Source organism: Anomaloglossus baeobatrachus, chromosome 7 (assembly GCF_048569485.1).
Source record: "Anomaloglossus baeobatrachus isolate aAnoBae1 chromosome 7, aAnoBae1.hap1, whole genome shotgun sequence".
Classification (NCBI taxonomy): domain Eukaryota; kingdom Metazoa; phylum Chordata; class Amphibia; order Anura; family Aromobatidae; genus Anomaloglossus; species Anomaloglossus baeobatrachus.
In genome coordinates, this window is record NC_134359.1 from 132,469,928 (window position 1) to 132,488,989 (window position 19,062).

The 19,062-nt window shown below is 43.4% G+C and overlaps 1 protein-coding gene across 1 annotated transcript in view; it reads right to left on the reverse strand.

Annotated features, from left to right (window-relative positions):
• DYTN (dystrotelin) overlaps window positions 1-11,608 on the reverse strand; it is a 192,621-nt gene extending 181,013 nt beyond the window's left edge. Inside the window, exon 1 of the mRNA XM_075319002.1 lies at window positions 11,522-11,608. The gene's annotated coding sequence lies outside the window, so the exon portion shown is untranslated. The remainder of the gene's footprint in view (window positions 1-11,521) is intronic.
• Window positions 11,609-19,062: the final 7,454 nt, after the last annotated feature.

Sequence of the window (19,062 nt, forward strand, 5' to 3'; positions counted from 1 at the left end):
CCCCTGTTACCTGTTACCTACAGTTACAAGTCCAACCCCTCAGTCTCTTTGTAGCTGCAAGCGCATTGTGTGCATACCTACAGGGTAATCCCAGCTGTCCTGAACAGTTTCCTTAGCTGCTGCTGATGAGGCCATTTTTGTGTCAGTTTCTCATTTTTAGGCAGGAGTTCCACTTGCATATAACTCGTGCGAATATCACATCTGTATCACCTGGCACGGCGCATACTCTCCAACAGGAGCGGGTTGGCTGCATGTATTTCTATGCAGCTGAGACGCTCCTGTCAGTAGAGTGTGCAGCCATGCCGGGTGATGCGATGCGATACTCGCGCGAGTCATACACAAGTGGAACTCTGGCCTTACTCTGTTTTTATTCTTTTTGCATTTAGTAAAGAATACCTTTTACTTGAGTCTTATGCTTCCTTGTCTTTTTTTTGCCTAAGCTTGCAACATATATGCTTTTAAAGGAAAATATGTTTAATAAGGTGTCACTGACTTCCATCCAGCAAAAGATATACAGTGGTCCTTGTCCTATTTCAGGGGATCGAGAGTGGACAACCTTCACCTGGGATTTTCATACAGCAGCCTGATTTGCACCTGACCAGATAGGGAGGGTGCTGCATGACTGCAGAGGGCTCATTTTATAAGTAATATGGTCCTTTGGTCGCCAGCATTTCATCCCGAGTATTTCTCTTGTCACACTAATAAATGATATGTGATCGCTGGTTATTAGAAAATAATGGGGTGACATTTTTCTTTCCTCCAGAAGATGGCAGACTGGAACTGCTTGTTCTCTTCAGAGGTTCCCAACTCCAGTCCTCAAGGCACACCAACACTGCATGTTTTCAGCATTTCCTTAGTATTGCACAGGTGATAATTTAATCACCTGCAAAGGTGCTGAATCCAACACCCATGCAATGCTAAAGAAATCCTGAAAATATGCACTGTTGGTGTGCCTTGAGGACTGGAGTTGGGAACCTTTGCTCTAGGCAATTGTCCTTTCAACCATCCTCCTTTACCTGTCATTATTGAGTTTATCCCTTGTTACCTGTGAGGATCTTTTATGGTTTGATCCTCTCCGTATTTAACAGTTATTAGCCCCCCCCTCAGCCTCTTTGTAGCTGGAGGCCCTTGTCCCACCTTCACTCCATATGCTTTACTGTGTTATCTATTTTGATATTTAAAAAAATATATATTTATATATAAAGTTTTGGATTCGGTCATGCATCATGCTGTCTTCAGATTACATAACAAAAACCTGTTGATAGATTCCCTTTAACCCCTTCTCTCCCAAGCCTGGCTTCTCCTTCCTGACTTAAGGGGGCTTTACACGCTACGACATCGCTAATGCGAACTCGTTGGGGTCACGGAATTGGTGACGCACATCCGGCCGCATTAGCGATGCCGTTGCGTGTGACACCGATGAGCGATTTTGCATCGTTGCAAAAACGTGAGTATGTGTGACGGGTCTGGGCGATGTTGTGTGGCACGGGCAGCGATTTGCCTGTGTCGCGCAACAGATGGGGGCGGGTACCCACACTAGCGATATCGAGACCGATATCGCAGTGTGTAAAGCCCGCTTAAGTAAATTATTTTCAATTCTGACCAGTGTCATTTTATGAGGTAATAATAACTCTTCAATGGAGCCCAGTAATTCTGAGATGGCTTTTCGTGACATATTTTACTTCATGGTATTGGAAAATTTATGATAATAATTTTTGCGTTTATTTATGAAAAAATATCGGAAATGTGGCGAATTTTCAAACTTTTAATTTTTATGCTATTGAACCAGTTATGTCACACAAAACAGGTAACAAATAACATTTATCACATGTTTATTTTACATCGCACCACTTTTGAAACCTCTTTTTTTTGTTAGGAAGTTAGAAGGGTTAAAAGTTCATCAGCAATATCAAATTTTTCCAACAAAATTTACAAAATCATTTTTTTAGGTACCGCATCACATTTGAAGTGACTTTGAGAGGCCTAGGTGACATAAATTACCCAAAAGTGACCCCATTCTAAAAACTGCACACCTCACACTGCTCAAAACCACATCCAAGAAGTTTATTAATCCTTCAGGTGATTCACAGGAACCAAAGCAATGTGGAAGGAAAAAAATGAAAATTTTACTTTTTCCCACAGAAAGGTTACGTTAGCCTCAAACCTTGCATTTTCATAAGAGTAACAGGAGAAAATGCGCCATAGAATTTGTTGTGCAATTTCTCCTGAGTACAGGTATATCTTATATGTGATGGAAAACTACTGTTTGGGTGCAAAGCAGGGCTCAGAAGGGAAAAAGCTCTATTTGACTTTTGGAGCGCATAATTGGTTGTCATAGATAGCAGACACCAAGTCATGTTTCCCGGGCCCCCGATGTGCATAAACAGTGGAAACCCTTCACAAATCACTCCATTTTAGAAGCTATACTCCTCAAAGAATTTATCTAGAGGTGTAATGTAAGCACCTTTGAACCCACAGGCGCTTCACAGAAATTGATAACATTGAGTCATGAAAATAAAAAAAATACATTTTGACCGCAATGATGTTACTTTATGTAACGCCTGTACTGGCATCCCCTCACTGTCCTGCCCCACTCCCCGGCCGGGGACACCAGCACTCACCATCCCTGCCACCCAGTGGTGACTGCTTAGTTTCTGGTTCCTGCTACTGTCTCCCAGGGCCTGTGCATGCCCCACAGGCCTCCCGGAAGTGCCCGTAGGGTGTGTGCAAGGAAACGCCCATTTTCTTAAAGGGATAATTTGCTTTGACCCGGAAGTGCCTCTCAGCATGGCTAAACGGCACCAGTCTTTAAGGCACTTCCCCTTAAGGGAGCTGCCTGGGCAACAAGTTCTATATGTTGATAGTTCTCAGGTACCTTTGTGTTCTGCCGCTGCTTTTACTGTGCTGTTGCTGATTCTTATCTGTGTTTCGGTGCATGACAAGTCTGCTGCTACTGCAAATGTCCACGCCGGCCGCTTTGACAATATTGGCTGCTGCTACTGTAAGAATCCACTCTGGCCACTCTTACAATAGTCGCTGCTGTTGCTGCAATAATCCATGCCTGCTGTTCCTACGATACAACTCTCTGCAGCTGTATCCATCCATGCTGGCTGAATCCAGATACTAGCTACTGCCGCTTCTACCATCAGAGACTGTCAATGTTCATATCCTTGGGGCCAGTTGTTGCCGCATCAGTCTTCCTGAGTGGCACCTGGTGTCACACCTGCAGCTCATCACCCTCACCATCCGAGGCTCTTTTTGAAAACCAGGTGTTCTTCCGTAGTCAAGCCCCTCCAGGTTTTCTGTGTGTTGTTAATCAGTGAGTATGTTTCCTCGCCCTACGAGCATTACAGTTTAACCAAGCCTAGAATCCCGCTGGTCCCAGTGCCGCTCTGTTCACCAGTCTGCTGCAAGAGGTGGTCCGGCTATGTGAGCAACAGGACCAGATGCTGACTCATTTCGGTCACTGGACACTCACTTTCAAGCCATGTCCCTGTCGAACATGATACATGATATTCCTACTACGATTTTTTAACATGGCAAAAACCTGGCGTATTAACAGGAGTGTGTACGATTTTTATTACTACTACTGTACACACATCTCGGCAACATACACACACACACAGCTCTACTCCACACATGTCTACTACATACACATACTGCTTTGCTGCACACACAGCTGTCCTACATACACAATTCTGGTACATAAAAACACAGCTCTGCTTTTTACACACACATTTTTGCTGCATATGTGCCGCCCCTGCAGCGGTCGAACCACTCGGATCCGGGGGTCTGCTGTGGCTCGAGGCCTCCAGACACGGGGGCTCGCGGCCACTCGAATGTAAAAGGGGGGTACTTACGGGGGATAATAGTTCGTGATGCCACCCGTGGTTCACGGTAAGGGGAGTACCCCGCTGCCGATGGGAGTACCCAGGGGAGATGGAGTGGGGACAGCCAGATGACGTTTCCCTCCACGGGTAGGGGAAACCCCAGGACTCTGGATGGAAGTGCTGGGGAGTGTGGTGCGGATTGGAAGCAGGGGAGGATCATGTACTCACTCAGGCAGTGTTGGTGATGGTGCAGCCGCAAAGCAGACTCTGACAACAAGGTAAACCAAGTCTCTGGGTGCCGCTGCCCTCTTGAGGGAGCTCGTTCGGGTATCCGCCCCCCTATAGTACTGTCGGGTGATCCGGAGACTGCCTCCGTGTACGAATTTGAAGTGTTCTTGGTAGCCCATTGGAATAAAGCTGTCCAGGCCCTGCTCCCTACTTATTGCTAGTGGAGCTGTGCTCTCAAGGGCTCCCACTTGGGATTTCTCTGGGCTGCTTGGGTTGGAAAGTCCTATCCCCCTTGTTACGCTAGTGCCTCTGATCTCTGAGCTTCTTGGGGACAGTCCATAAAGTCACTATCCTCCGCAGGTTACCGGGTTGCCTGAAGCAACTGCCCAACCTAGGGTCCAGAACCCGCCGTGCTTCGGTCCCGGACCGGTTATTAGACTCAGATGCCTCCCGTCCTCCAAGACCGGATCCAGGCACCCAGCCTTAATACCCTGTGACCTGGTCTCCGACTCCTCTGGCCCAGATCAGGGAGCCCCACATTCCCCAGCTCCTCACTACTCGAAGGCTAACTCTGTTCTGCTCTAATTCCCTCCCACCTGTCTGCCTGATCCTTAGGTGGGCGGCCCTATTCCAGCTCAGAAGTCCACTGGTGTGTCTGGCAGGGTGTGATGTGGTTGGGATGTGGATGCTGATGGAGGCAGTACTATAGGTTGGGAACCCAGAACCATGGGGGGTGGAGTCCTGCACTAAGATATAAAGAGCGTGCAGTACCCTGTGACGACCCGACTAGTCCAGGGGTATCACACATACACACTGTGAGGCAGTGAGGGGAATCATATGTGAGGGACGATATGTATCCCTCAGAATGCGCACGGAAACATAGTAATACCTTTGTAGTGCAGGACAGGGGTCGGTCCACTCCCTCCGGACCAGGTTTTGCATATGGCTCATGGCCACTGATTTCATTTAAAAGTCTCTGCAAAGGTTTGGGACGGATTGAATTTGGTTTTGCAAGGTGCAGAGCAGGGAGCTCTGTGCATGTCAGCCCTGCGTGGAGCTTGAACACAGGCCAGGTCGATGGACACAAATGGCATATCATAGAGCGATACGGAGTGGCCATCTCCTATGGCAACAGTTTTTGTGTTTGTTTTATTTTGGACTGTGTGGAACCCCGGCTGTGATCCGGAGGTCATTTACTGCTTCAAGTGCTGAATAAAGCTATTTTAGGTTGGACTGTTCTGTGTCACTGCCTCTTTGTCACCCTTTGTGAACACCGCTTTGCTACAACACACATACAGATCTTATCTGCTACACACAAAGATGTGTTGCAGACACACACTCACAGCCCTGCTATACACACTCGCATGTCTGCTGCATATGAACTGCCCTTCTACATACACACACAGCCCTGCTACATACACACACAGCCCTGCTACATACACACACAGCTCTTGCTACATACACACACAGCCCTGCTACATACACACACAGCTCTGCTACATACACACACAGCCCTGCTACATACACACACAGCCCTGCTACATACACATACACAGCCCTGCTACATACACACACACAGCCCTGCTACATACACACACACAGCCCTGCTACATACACACACACACAGCCCTGCTACATACACACACAGCCCTGCTACATACACACACAGCCCTGCTACATACACACACACAGCCCTGCTACATACACACACACAGCCCTGCTACATACACACACACACAGCCCTGCTACATACACACACAGCCCTGCTACATACACACACAGCCCTGCTACATATGTAGCACCCACGGGGCAAGGGATTATATATACTCGTCGCTGGGCTGGTAATGTCGGGTATGGGATGTCACGGGTGGCCTTACCCGGCTCCGTGGCCCCGAGGTGTACAATAAAAGGGAGGAAAATGGAAGATGAAGGAATGGTGGTGGGATGATAGAGGTTGAGGATGTTGGGAGTAGTGGTTGTCCCGTGACGCCACCTATGGTACTCGTCTGGGGATTAGACGCCGCTGCAAGTAATGTCCTCTGGGGCCGGTGGTGTCGCAGCAAGGATGGTTCTGCTCCCCACAGGTGGAGCGGGCCCCGGGGAGGATGATGGAGGTGGTAGTGGTGGCCGTTGGTGCCGAAGTGCAGGCCGACGGCGCAGGCAATAAGAGGCTGAGTCATATGCTGCGGCTCAGGTCTTTTTACTCACAGTTCAAGTTTTGCCCTCAGGGTACCGGTCTCTTCCGTCATGGGCCCCAACTGATCCCGGAGGGTCCCCTGGTGGACGCTGCTCCCCTGGTTCCCTGTCACTAGTGGGTTGCAGGCCCCCATCTTTGGTGACTACCTTAAGACCCGACCCTAGCCCGGTCCCCAATGGGGAGGGCAACCTGACTGTATGTATGAGTTTGTGTAATGTGGAACCAGTACCGACGACCTCTGGATCCAGGATGAGTACCACACCTTAAATGAGGTGCAGTACCCTGTGGTGCCTGAAGCCTCAGGGGCGCCACACATACACACACAGCCCTGCTACATACACACAGCCCTACTAAATGCATGCACACACATAGCTTTGCTACAGAAACACATACAAGTTTTAAGCAAACTGTATAAACTACAAAATTGTGGCAGTCCTTCCAAGTAGTTCACTGATGAAAGGTCCTTCAACTAATCAGGAGTTGATGTGCAAGTCCTGGTGCATTCCCTACTTCCGTTCACCAATCAGATAGACCAGTATCGGGCCAGAGGAGAGAGAACTGTGCCAATGTATCGGTCTCACAGTGATCAGCTCAATCTCAAAAAGCTGCCTCTGTGCTATAAGATGCACACACTTTTTAGCCAGATTTATTTATTTTTTTGCTAAAAAGTGCATTTTGTAGTCTAAATAATAAGAAATATAAGTTTGGTATCACCATAATCACACTGACAACTAGAATTATGGTACGAAGTCTCTTCACCAAGTACGGTAATGAATGGTGTAAAAAACAAACTCCCCAAAACAATGTGAAAACTGTGTTTCCTTGACCATTTCACATCATTTGGATTTTTCATTACCATTTTTTGGTATATTACATGGCTAAGTGAATAATGTCATTCAAAACTACAACTTGACACGTAAAAAACTAATATTCATACGGCTATGTCAACAGGAAAAAAATAAGTTATAAGCAGCTCTTTAACCCCTTCATGACTAATGACGTACCTGCCTTATTCCTTACACACTGATCAGCAGACAAGTGCAGGTAACAGGTGTGGGTGGATCAGAGATCCACCCGCATCTGTTAACCAGTTAGATTGCGCTGCCAAACTCTGACAGCGCGATCTAGCATATGCCAGTGGGGATTGCGCCATTCATTCCCTGACCCCCATCCCCGCCTCCATGACGTGATCACGGGTGCAGATGGGTTGACAGTGTGGGGTCAGCTGATGACTCCTCTCACCAGGGCCGGCGTCAGCACCCGGCACACCTGGGCAAGTGACGGGGCCCTAGACTGCAGAGGGGACCCACTCACAGACGGCAGGTTTGCATACCGCCAATGGTGACAGGCCACGTGGCTTCTGTGGAGCCCATGAGTCAGAGAGAGGCCCCCGTCCTCCCTGCTAAAGATCGCTCTTTCAATTGTGAATGACGACTGAGCACAGGAGAACAGCATTTCTGCTAGTTAGTGCAGGCGTCAAGTCCCCCAAAAGGACTAGTAAAATGAATAAAAAAAATGTAAAATAAAAGTTTTAAAATATATGAAAAAATACAAAGTTTAAATAGCCCCCCTTTTGCACCATTGAAAATGAAACAATAATAAAAAAAAATACACGTATTTGGTAACACCAAGTTTAGAAATGCCTGATCTATCAAAACATAAAATCAATTAATCTGATCGGTACATGGTGTTGTGAGAAAAAAATCAAAACGCCAAAATTTCATGGTTTTTAGTTGGTGCAACATTGCATTAAAATGCAATAACAGGAGATCAAAACATCACATCTACCCAAACATGGTATAATTAAAAACGACCACTGAAGACACAAAAAATAAGCCCCATCACTGAGCCCCAGATGCCAAAAAATGAGAACACTACAGGTCTCGGAAAATAGTGACAAAAGGGCAATACTCCTTTTTTTTTTTTTTTTTTTTTTTATACAAACTTCTGAATTTTTTTTTTACCACTGAGTCACAAGTAAAATTACACGTTTGGAATCTACATACTTGGCCTGACTTGACAAATCATAATGACTGGTCAGTTTTACCATATAGCGAACATGGTAAATAAAAAGCCTAAAAAACAATTGTGAAGTTGCACTTTTTTTGCCATTTCACCGTACTTGGAATTTTTTCCTGTTTTCCAGTACAATATGGGGCAAAATGAATGGTGTAATTCAAAAGTACAGCTTGTCCCGCAGAAAATAAGCTCTCATATGGTTATATTGACAGAAAAATAAAAAAGTTATGGCTCTTGGAAGAAGGAGTGGTAAAAATGGGAACGAAAAACAGAAAATCACCTGAGAGTGAAGAAGTTAAAGAAAAGAAGGAAAAAACAAAAAAGCAAAAACCCTTGTCAGGAAGATATTAATATGCTGGCATAATAATGCACATTAGGCAAAAAGTTGAAGCAAGGAATTAAAAGCAAAATATTTAATAACCAATTAGAAATAGCTTATTGTAAGCTATATCAGTATCACCGAGCATTCTATCCTTTATTAAAGTGTTATTCCCATCCCCAAGATATCATCCCTATATGTAGTAGGTGTAATAATAATAATTTTAGAAAATACCTAAAATTAGAAATGTAGTGTAGTTCTCCTGATATAGGCATGTCTCTTACCTCATGTGCAGGGCATTACAGCTAAGGCATTCACGGTTACGACCACGAACAACTAATTAACTGTCACTATATGAGTGGTCATAACCATGGATACCTAAGCTGTACTGTCCTGCACAAGAGACATGGCTATATCAGGAGATCTGCACTAAATTTCACTTTGGAGGTATTTTCTAAAATTATTATTATTACACCTGCTACATATTGGGATAGGATCTTGGAGATGGAATGACCCTTTAACCCCTTCTGACATTAGGATGTTGTTTTAATGTTTTGGGAAGGAGTCCTCAAGTGTGCATAGGGCTCAGGAGCCGAGCATCAGATATTGGCTATATTAAATAGTCGTCATCTGTCTCTAACAGCCGCAGCTGAGTTCCAGCTATGGCTGATCAGTCTGTGACTGTGGTATTTAAATGGAACACATGACGTTGGCCTTGTGCACCACTCCTATTGGCCTCCTGCAACCCAATCACAGGGGACTGATGGATTACTATGGCAGTAAAGGGTCTGCTAAAGACCCCCATTGCTGTAAATTGTCTTGCGAAAGTATTCTGCCCCCTTGAATTTTTCAACCATTTCCCACATTTTAGGCTTTAAACATAAATATAAAAATGTTAATGTTATGGTGAAGAATCATCAACAAGTGGGACATAATTGTGAAGTTGAAAGAAATTTCTTGCTTATTTTAAACTTTTTTAAAAAATAAAAAACTGAAAATTTGGGCGTGCAATATTATTCAGCCACTTTAAGTTAATACTTTGTAGCGCCACCTTTTGCTGCGATTACAGCTGCAAGTCGCTTGGGGTATGTCTCTATCAGTTTTGCACATCGAGAGACTGAAATTCTTGCCCATTCTTCCTTTGCAAATAGCTCAAGCTGAGTGAGGATGGATGGAGAGCGTTTGTGAACAGCGGTTTTCAGCTCTTTCCACAGATTTTCGATTGGATTCAGGTCTGGACTTTGACTTGGTCATTCTAACACCTGGATACGTTTATTTGTGAACCCTTCCATTGTAGATTTTGCTTTATGGTTAGGATCATTGTCTTGTTGACAGACGAATCTCCGTTCCAGTCTCAGGTCTTTTGCAGACTCCAACAGGTTTTCTTCAAGAATGGTCCTGTATTTGGCTCCATCCATCTTCCCATCAATTTTAACCATCTTCCCTATCCCTGCTAAAGCAAAGCAGGCCCAAACCATGATGCTGCCACCACCATGTTTGACAGTGGGGATGGTGTGCTCAGGGTGATGATCTGTGTTGCTTTTACACCAAACATTTCGTTTGGCATTGTGCCCAAATAGGTTGATTCTGGTTTCATCTGACCAGAACACCTTCTTCCACATGTTTGGTGTGTCTCCCAGGTGGCTTGTAGCAAACTTTAAACAACACTTTTTATGGATAGCTTTGAGAAATGGCTTTCTCCTTACCACTCTTCCATAAAGGCCAGATTTATGCAATGTACGACTGATTGTTGTCCTATGGACAGACTCTCCCACCTCAGCTGTAGATCTCTGCAGTTCATCCACAGTGATCATGGGCCTCTTGGCTGCATCTCTGATCAGTCTTCTCCTTGTGTGAGATGAAAGTTTGGATGGACGGCCGGGTCTTAGTAGATTTGCAGTGGTATGATACTCCTTCCATTTCAATATGATCGCTTGCACAGTGCTCCTTGGGATGTTTAAAGTTTTGGAAACTTTTTTGTAACTAAATCCGGCTTTAAACTTCTCCACAACAGTATCACAGACCTGCCTGTTGTGTTCCTTGGTCTTCATGATGCTATTTGTGCTTTAAACACAACACTGAGACTATCACAGAGCAGGTGCATTTATACGGAGACTTGATTACACACAGGTGACTATATTTATCATCATCAGTCATTTAGGGCAACATTGGATCATTCAGAGACCCTCAATGAACTTCTGGAGTGAGTTTGTTGCACTGAAAGTAAAGGGGACAAATAATATTGCACGCCCCAATTTTCAGTTATTTATTTTTTTAAAAAAAGTTTAAAATAAGCAATAAATTTCGTTCAACTTCACAATTGTGTCCCACTTGTTGTTAATTCTTATAACATTACATTTTTTTATCTTTATGTTTGAAGCCTGAAATGTGGGAAAAGGTTGAAAAATTCAATGGAGCCGAATACTTTCGCAAGGCACTGTATATGTCACTCATATAGAAAAAAATCCATGCCTTTTTAGTGTTGCCTTAATTGGACTAACAAGGATAATCTTGTTTCCAGGTCATTTTTACTGCACAATGAATTCTGTAAAAACAATACCCTAAAAACAATGGTAGAATTACATATTTTTCACCATGTCATCCCTCTTGCAATTTTGGTTTTTTTTTGGTAAAATGAATGGAGTCATTCAAAATTATAACTTGTCCCACAAAAAACAAGTCCTCATACGGCTATGTGGATGGAAAAATAAGAAAAAGTTATGGAACTTGGAAGAACGGGAGGGAAAAACTAAAGTGCAAAATTAAAAATGTTCTGGTCTTTAAATCGGTAATCTCCAGCTAAGCATGGGTCAAGAATGGACAAATGGCAACAACAGGATCTTTATCTAAATTTTACATAATGGTCAATATGCTGCAAGATATAAAAGCTTTTTAAATCCTTCTTAATAATCTGATAACGGCTCCTACCTTTAGTCTCCTGTTTTCTGTCCTCTCTCCTGTTATTTGCTGCAAAAATAAAGAGAATTAAATAGAGAAATGACTGACTTTCCCCTGTAATTGTGCGATTTATCCCAGATAATAGGCACCTGAGTATTACACGCAGTATATGGAGAAGATCTGTGCATACTACACCTTAAAGCAGGAGGTTCTGGACACGCAGCTAATCAGGAGGTGCATTAATTAGTAATGTAGACCTTCAATAATTGAAGTCCTCTCTTTCATCCTCATTCAATAGATAATTCACTCTTATACCTTATCCATGCTATTTTTTTTCGGTGAAGTAATACGCAGCAATTTCTGGTTGCTGGAGAAACCTAATATCGCCATAGCAACATAAAAGCAAATGGATTTGTAATGTTTGGGCCTAAAAGTACAAAACCTTAATTATTTAATTAAGATACCTCCTGTAAATATAGTACAGGGGCATGATGACGGCAGGGTCACTCAAATGAAGCTGATCAGACGTTAAGTGGCACACTTTACCACAAGACACTCCTTTATTGTTCAGGCCGGCATCTCAAGGAAGAATATATTGAATTTATAATAAACTATTAAATTAGGATGACAGTGCTCTTAATAGATCGTAGACAGCCACAGACGTCTTCATGTAACTGTGCACCGGGAAATGCAAAAATCGGATTTTTCTTGAAGGGGCTATCCATCGTCTATTATTATTATTATTATTAATAATAATAATCTATAGGGTTCCTGTATGATGTACTACTTCTTTTCACAGACAGAAAACCTATGGATTAAACAAAATTAAAGGGATAACCCATTTAACCCCTTCCCTCCGCAGCCTATTTTCATTTTGTGCTTTCGTTTTTTCCTCCCCTTTTTCCAAGATCCATCATTTTTTATATTTCTGTTGACATGAGGGCTTGTTTCTTTCAGAATGTTTTAATTTTCAATTATACAATTTCTTTCTACATTCAATGCACTGGAAAATGGATAAGAGAGTGTGGTGAAAATTTGAAAACAAAATGCAATTCCAACATGGTTGTTTGGATTTTATTTTTATATCGTATGGTCTGTGGTAAGAATTACTCTGAATCAATAAATTAAAAAAGAGCAATATGCGCAATTATTTTTTATTTACACTGTTCACTGTATTAGAAAAATATGATTCTCCAGTTCAGTATGATTTCTGCGATAATAAACTTGTATAGACCTGTATATGTGCCGCCCCCGCGTCAGCAGCCAGGCTGCTCGGATCCGGATTTGCGGTGGCTCGAGGGGTCGCGCGGCCACTCGGAATAAAGGGGGAGTATTTACAGGGGATGATATGGAAAGTTTGTGACGCCACTCGTAGTGCGTGGTAAGATGGAGTACCACCGCTGCGATTTCGAGTACCCGGTGGCGATGGTGTGGGCAGCCAGGTGTTTAACCCCTCCACGGGTAGGGGGGATGCCCCGGGACTCGGTGATGGTGACGGGGGGGTGCCATTGGGACAGTAAGGGTCACTGTGTGCTCACTCAGTCCAGTAATGCTGACACTGACAACTGTGTTAAACCAAAGTTCTGGACACCGCTGCCGCTTGGAGGGAGCACGCCTGGAACCCGTGCCCGTTGGTGTTGCCTGTTAGCCTGTGACCTTTTCCTTGGCACCATTTCTTCTCACTGGTCCCTTTAGCAAAAAACTATTCGGGTCCCGCTCACCAGTGTGGCTAACTGGGTGAGCTTGCTCACAGGGTTAACGCTTTGGAGTTTCTGGACTATGCAGTGGGAAAGTCCTATCCTCCTCATTGCGCTAGTACCTCAATTTTGGAGCAGGTGGAGAACGGATCTTGAAGGCTCCGTCCTCGTTGGGTAAATTGTCAAGACGCCTGAAGCTTCTTCCTGACCAAAGGTCCACGTACCCGTCGTGCCCTGACCCCTACCCGGTGATGGCACAAGGCCACCAGCTGTCCTCCTCGACAGTCCGTGCCCCTTGTCACGATCCCCTGCGACCGGGGTCCAGCTCCTACCAGGCCCAGACCAACGTCTGCCACCTAGTAGACTCAAGGACCCAGCTCCTGACCTCTGACCTCCCTGAAAAATATATACACACTTTTTTTGGTTTTCCTTTTTTTTTTTTAAGTAGAGAAAATAAATTCAGAAATTTTGGGGGTTTGTGTCACCGTTTTCTAAGACCTGTAATGGTTTTGATTTTTCCATTGATTCAGCCAGGTAAGGTCTTGTTTTTTGAGTGATGAGTTGCCAGTCTTATTGATAACAAATTGTTGTAGATAAAAAAATTTGATCAGTTGTTATTACAATTGAAAAAATGCAATTTTGGTGCTTTGATATTTTTCTCGTTATATAATTTACTGATTGGGATAATTAATGTTAGATTTTGATAGAACAGGCATTTATAAATGTGGTGATACCAAATAAGGTACTTTTTTTTTTGTTCTAATTTCCTTATTTTGAATTGGAGAAAAAATGAATAATTTTAACTTATTTTCTTTATTTTAATATTTTCAAAAATCTTTTTTTTCTTACTTTTACTTTATTTTTTTAGTCCCCTGAGAGGACTTTAAACGTTGATCATCCAATCATTTATACCAATCAGTTATACTATAAACTGCGATACCATAGTGTTGCAGTAGATAGTGGAAATCTTGGTCTCCTTTGAAGCCAGCATATAAATGAGAATCAGAGGTGGACCAAAATGGTGGCAACGGTAGCCTTCAGCAGATGTCAAGATACTGGCTCCCATCAAAATTCTGTGACCTAAAAATGGGATGCCAATGGGTTCCATCCATGGTCACCCTGTTTCTATGTCACCAAGTTCTGAGTGGAGCCGATACGTGCAAGTACTGTCACATGATCCATTTAAACAGCGCTGTCAGAGTTTGAGAAAACAGATGCTGGCTATTTAATTTCTATTACAAAAAAAAAAAACATTCCTGCCATTTAAAAAAAATATATAGTCCCCCATCTTTTCAATAATAGCTATAAGCCTTTCATCCATAAAGTCTGTCAGTTTCTTAATCTGTTGACTACCAACTGTTTGGGAAGCTCCAAGCACCGCCTTCCCGACACTGTTCAGAGAGGTGACTGTTTTCCTCTTCCATTTAACAAGGGTCCACAAGTTCTCAATAGAGTTTAGGTCAGGTGGAGAAGGAACCATGTAATTATTTTTCCATCTTTAAGGCCTTTCCCAGCTAGCCAAGCAATGTAATACTATAAGGCAGAGGTCTCAAACGCGGCCCTTGAGGCTGCTTGTTGCGGCCCGCAGACCCCGTGACAATCACAGCCCTATGCCTGGGGCCGGCAGGACATTACTATAATTAAAATCATTTGCGGTGCCGCACATAGGAGCTGTCCACGTTATACCAATGGCCGCTGCTGCCCGCCAATCAGATGCAAAGAGGCCAATCAGATGCAAGTAAGTGACATCGCTGTATGACGTCACCTCCTTGAATCTGATTGGCGGGCAGCAGCCATCTCCTCTGCGCGGCACCTCAAATGATTCAATTGTAGTAAAGTCCTGTCGGCGCTGGCCCCGCGCATATAGCTGCGATCGTCACGGGCCCCGACACGCAGGTACGTGCTCATGATCAGGACCCGCTGCATCCTGGATGGGGCAGGTCCTGATCTGTGGGGTTGCATATCTCCTCCGCAGGAGACCGCAACTACCCGTGCCCGCGATCAGGGTTCGGAGCGCTGCAATCGCCTGTGTGTGTGTGTGTGTGTGTGTGTGTTTTACTACAAGGATGGCACAAAACTACTGGGCACACTACTACAAGGATGGCACAAAACTACTGGGCACACTACTAAAACAATGGCACAAAACTAATAGGCACACGTCTACACGGATGGCACAAAACTACTGGGCACACTACTACAGGTTGGGACAAAACTACTGGGCACACTACTACAAGGATGACACAAAGCAACTAGGCACACTACTACAAGGATTGCACAAAGTTACTGGGCACACTACTACAAGGATGGCACAAAACTACTGGGCACACTACTACAAGGATGGCACAAAACTACTAGGCACACTACTACATGGATGGCACAAAACTACTGGGCACACTACTACAGGATGGGACAAAACTACTGGGCACACTACTACAAGGATGGCACAAAGCAACTAGGCACACTACTACAAGGATTGCACAAAGTTACTGGGCACACTATTACAAGGATGGCACAAAACTACTGGGCACACTACTACAAGGATGGCACAAAACTACTGTTCACACTACTACAAGGATGGCACAAAGGTACTGGGCACAATACTACAAGGATGGACCAAAAGGGACTGGGCACAATACTACAAGGAAGGGCACAAAACTACTAAGTACAATACTACAAGGATGGGCACAAAACTACTGGGTACGATATTACAGGGCACAAGGATGGGCACAATATCACAAGGATAAGCACAATACTAAAGGGCACAAGGATGGGCACAATACTACTGGGCACAATATAACAAGGATGGGCACAATACTACAGGACACAAGGATAGGCACAATACTACTGGGCACAATACTACAAGGATGGGCACAAAACTACTAAGTACAATACTACAAGGATGGGCACAAAACTACTGGGTACAATATTAGAGGGCACAAGGATGAGCACAATAGTACAAGGATGAGCACAATACTACAGGGCACAAGGATGGGCACAATACTACTGGGAACAATATAACAAGGATGAGCACAATACTACAGGGCACAAGGATGGGCACAATACTACTGGGCACAATACTACAGGGCACAAAGATGGGCACAATACTACTGGGCACAAGGATGAGCACAATACTACAATGATGAGCACAATACTACAAGGCACAAGGATGGGCACAATACTACAAGGATCAGCACAATACTACAGGGCATAAGGATGGGCACAATACTACTGGGCACAGTACCACAAGGATGGCCACAATGCTACAGGGCACACGGATGGGCACAATACTACAGGGCACAAGGATGGGCACAATACCACAAGGATGAGAACAATGCTACAGGGCACATGGATGGGCACAATACTACTGGGCACACGGATGGGCACAATACTACAGGGCACAATACCACAAGGATGAGAACAATACTACCGGACACTATACTACAGGGCACAAGGATGAACACAATACTACTGGGCACAATACCACAAGGATGAGAACAATGCTACAGGGCACATGGATGGGCACAATACTACTGGGCACACGGATGGGCACAATACTACAGGGCACAATACCACAAGGATGAGAACAATACTACCGGGCACTATACTACAGGGCACAAGGATGAACACAATACTACTGGGCACAATACCACAAGGATGAGCACAATACTACAGGGCACATGGATGGGGGGACATTACTGCAGCATGGGGACATTACTACAAGATGATGGCTGAGATTACTATATGATGCTGCTAACTGTAAAACATTATTACAAGAAGGTGATAAAATGTAAAAAAAATTAAAAATAAAACATGACTTTTTTTTGCCATAAAAAATGCTTTTTTATATTTAAACTTAACTAAACAAAAAAAGTGCAGGTTTGTTATAATAAACAGGCAAAAAAATTCAAAAAAAGTGATCGAAAAGTGTATAGGAAAAAAACATGAAATCATTAAAAATGTCACTTTGTCCTACAAAGAATGCGGCCCCTTTCAAATTTTGTTTTCTACATGCGGCCCTTACTCCCAGCTAAGTTTGAGACCCCTGCTTTAAGGGATGCAATAGAGCAGTGTCTTGCATAAAAATGCAGACCTTTTTCTTTTTTTTTCTTACCAATGCTTGAGGAAAGTGTCTTGTAAAGACTAGCAGTAGTTTTAGGAGTTGATTTTGTATACATCTTCAACCCGAAAAGGTCCAACTCTAATAATAGCTCATCTTTAACTCTTTCTAAACCTTTGACGTACATTTACGTCAAAGGTTGTGTCCCTGCCTTTGATTCGGGCTCACACACCAAGCCTGCATTTGCACATGTAGGCTGATTTAATCAGCCATCATGTGTCTCTAAGGGTATGTGCGCACGTTGCTTTTTACCTGCTTTTTACCTGCTTTTTTGCTGCTTTTTCTTCTGCGCTGTTTAATGCCAAAATGGATGTGTTCTTCTATTCAAGCAAAGTCTATGGGAATTTGGGTTTCTTGTTCACACTATGTTGTTCAAAATGCTGCCTTTTTGTGGCAGAACTTTGGTCAAAAACTCAGCTTTTCAAAGAAGCAACATGTCAATTGTTTTTGCCATTTGGGTTTTGCACTGCAAAGCTGAGTTTCTGACCAAAGTTCTGCCACAAAAAGGCAGCATTTTGAACAACATAGTGTGAACAAGAAACCCAAATTCCCATAGACTTTGCTTGAATAGAAGAACACATCCATTTTGGCATTAAACAGCGCAGAAGAAAAAGCAGCAAAAAAGCAGGTAAAAAGCAGGTAAAAAGCAACGTGCGCACATACCCTAATAGTCACGGGTGGATCCGGGATCTGAATACGACTATTAACCAGTTAAACCCCGATATCAATCTCTAACAGGATATTTTAACACACGCCGGTGGGGAACTCGTCATTCTCCTCTCCCTTTAGCGCACCCGTGAAGTAATTGTGGGGCGCTGATCAGTTGTCATGACAGCCAGAAGTCAGATGATGACCCCTGTGTCTGTCATGACGATTCTCCTGTGAATGCTGGCTGCGAGCTGGCAGTCATAGGAGAATGTGATTTTTGCTGTACTGAACAGTGCTGAAGATTTTAAAGATATGAAAAAAAAGACAAAAGTTCCAATCACTCCCCTTTTGCAACATTGAAAATAAAATAATAAAATATACACATATTTGGCATTGCTGCATTTAGAAATGTATGATCTAACAAAATATAAAATAAATAAATTGAATCAGTAAACAGCGTAACAAAAACAATGAAAAATGCCAAAATTACGTTTTTTGGGATGCGACAACATTGCAATAAAATACAAAAAGAGATGATCAAATTGTTGTATCTACACAAAAATGGTATCAGTAAAAACTAGTTCAGGGAGAAAAAAAATAACCCTGCACATAGCCCCATATCCCAAAGAATGAAAATGTTACGGGTCTTGGAAAGTGGAGACACAAGCAAAACATTTTTTAAATTTACAAACTTCTGATTTTTTTTCACCACTTAAAAAACCCAAAACATACATCTTCTGTATGTATGTATTAATACTGACCTGGGGAATCATATTGCCAGGTCAGTTTTACCATGTAATGAACATGGTAAATAAACCCCCCCCTGAAAAAAAATTGTGGAATTGCACTGGAATTGCAGTAAAATGAATGGAGTCATTCAAAAGTTCAACTCGCTCTATGAAAAACAAGCCCTCATATGGTTATACTGACCGAAAATAAAAAAAAGTTATGTCTCTTGGAAGAACTGGAGGAATAAACGAAAACAAAAAAAATTAAATTGACAAGTTCAGGAAGAGGTTAATAATATCAACCCATAGCAGTACCCCATCTCCATCTTTCTGGCATGAGTTGAAGTGGAGGTCTGTGCCAGCGTACTCTAGGCCTCCAGG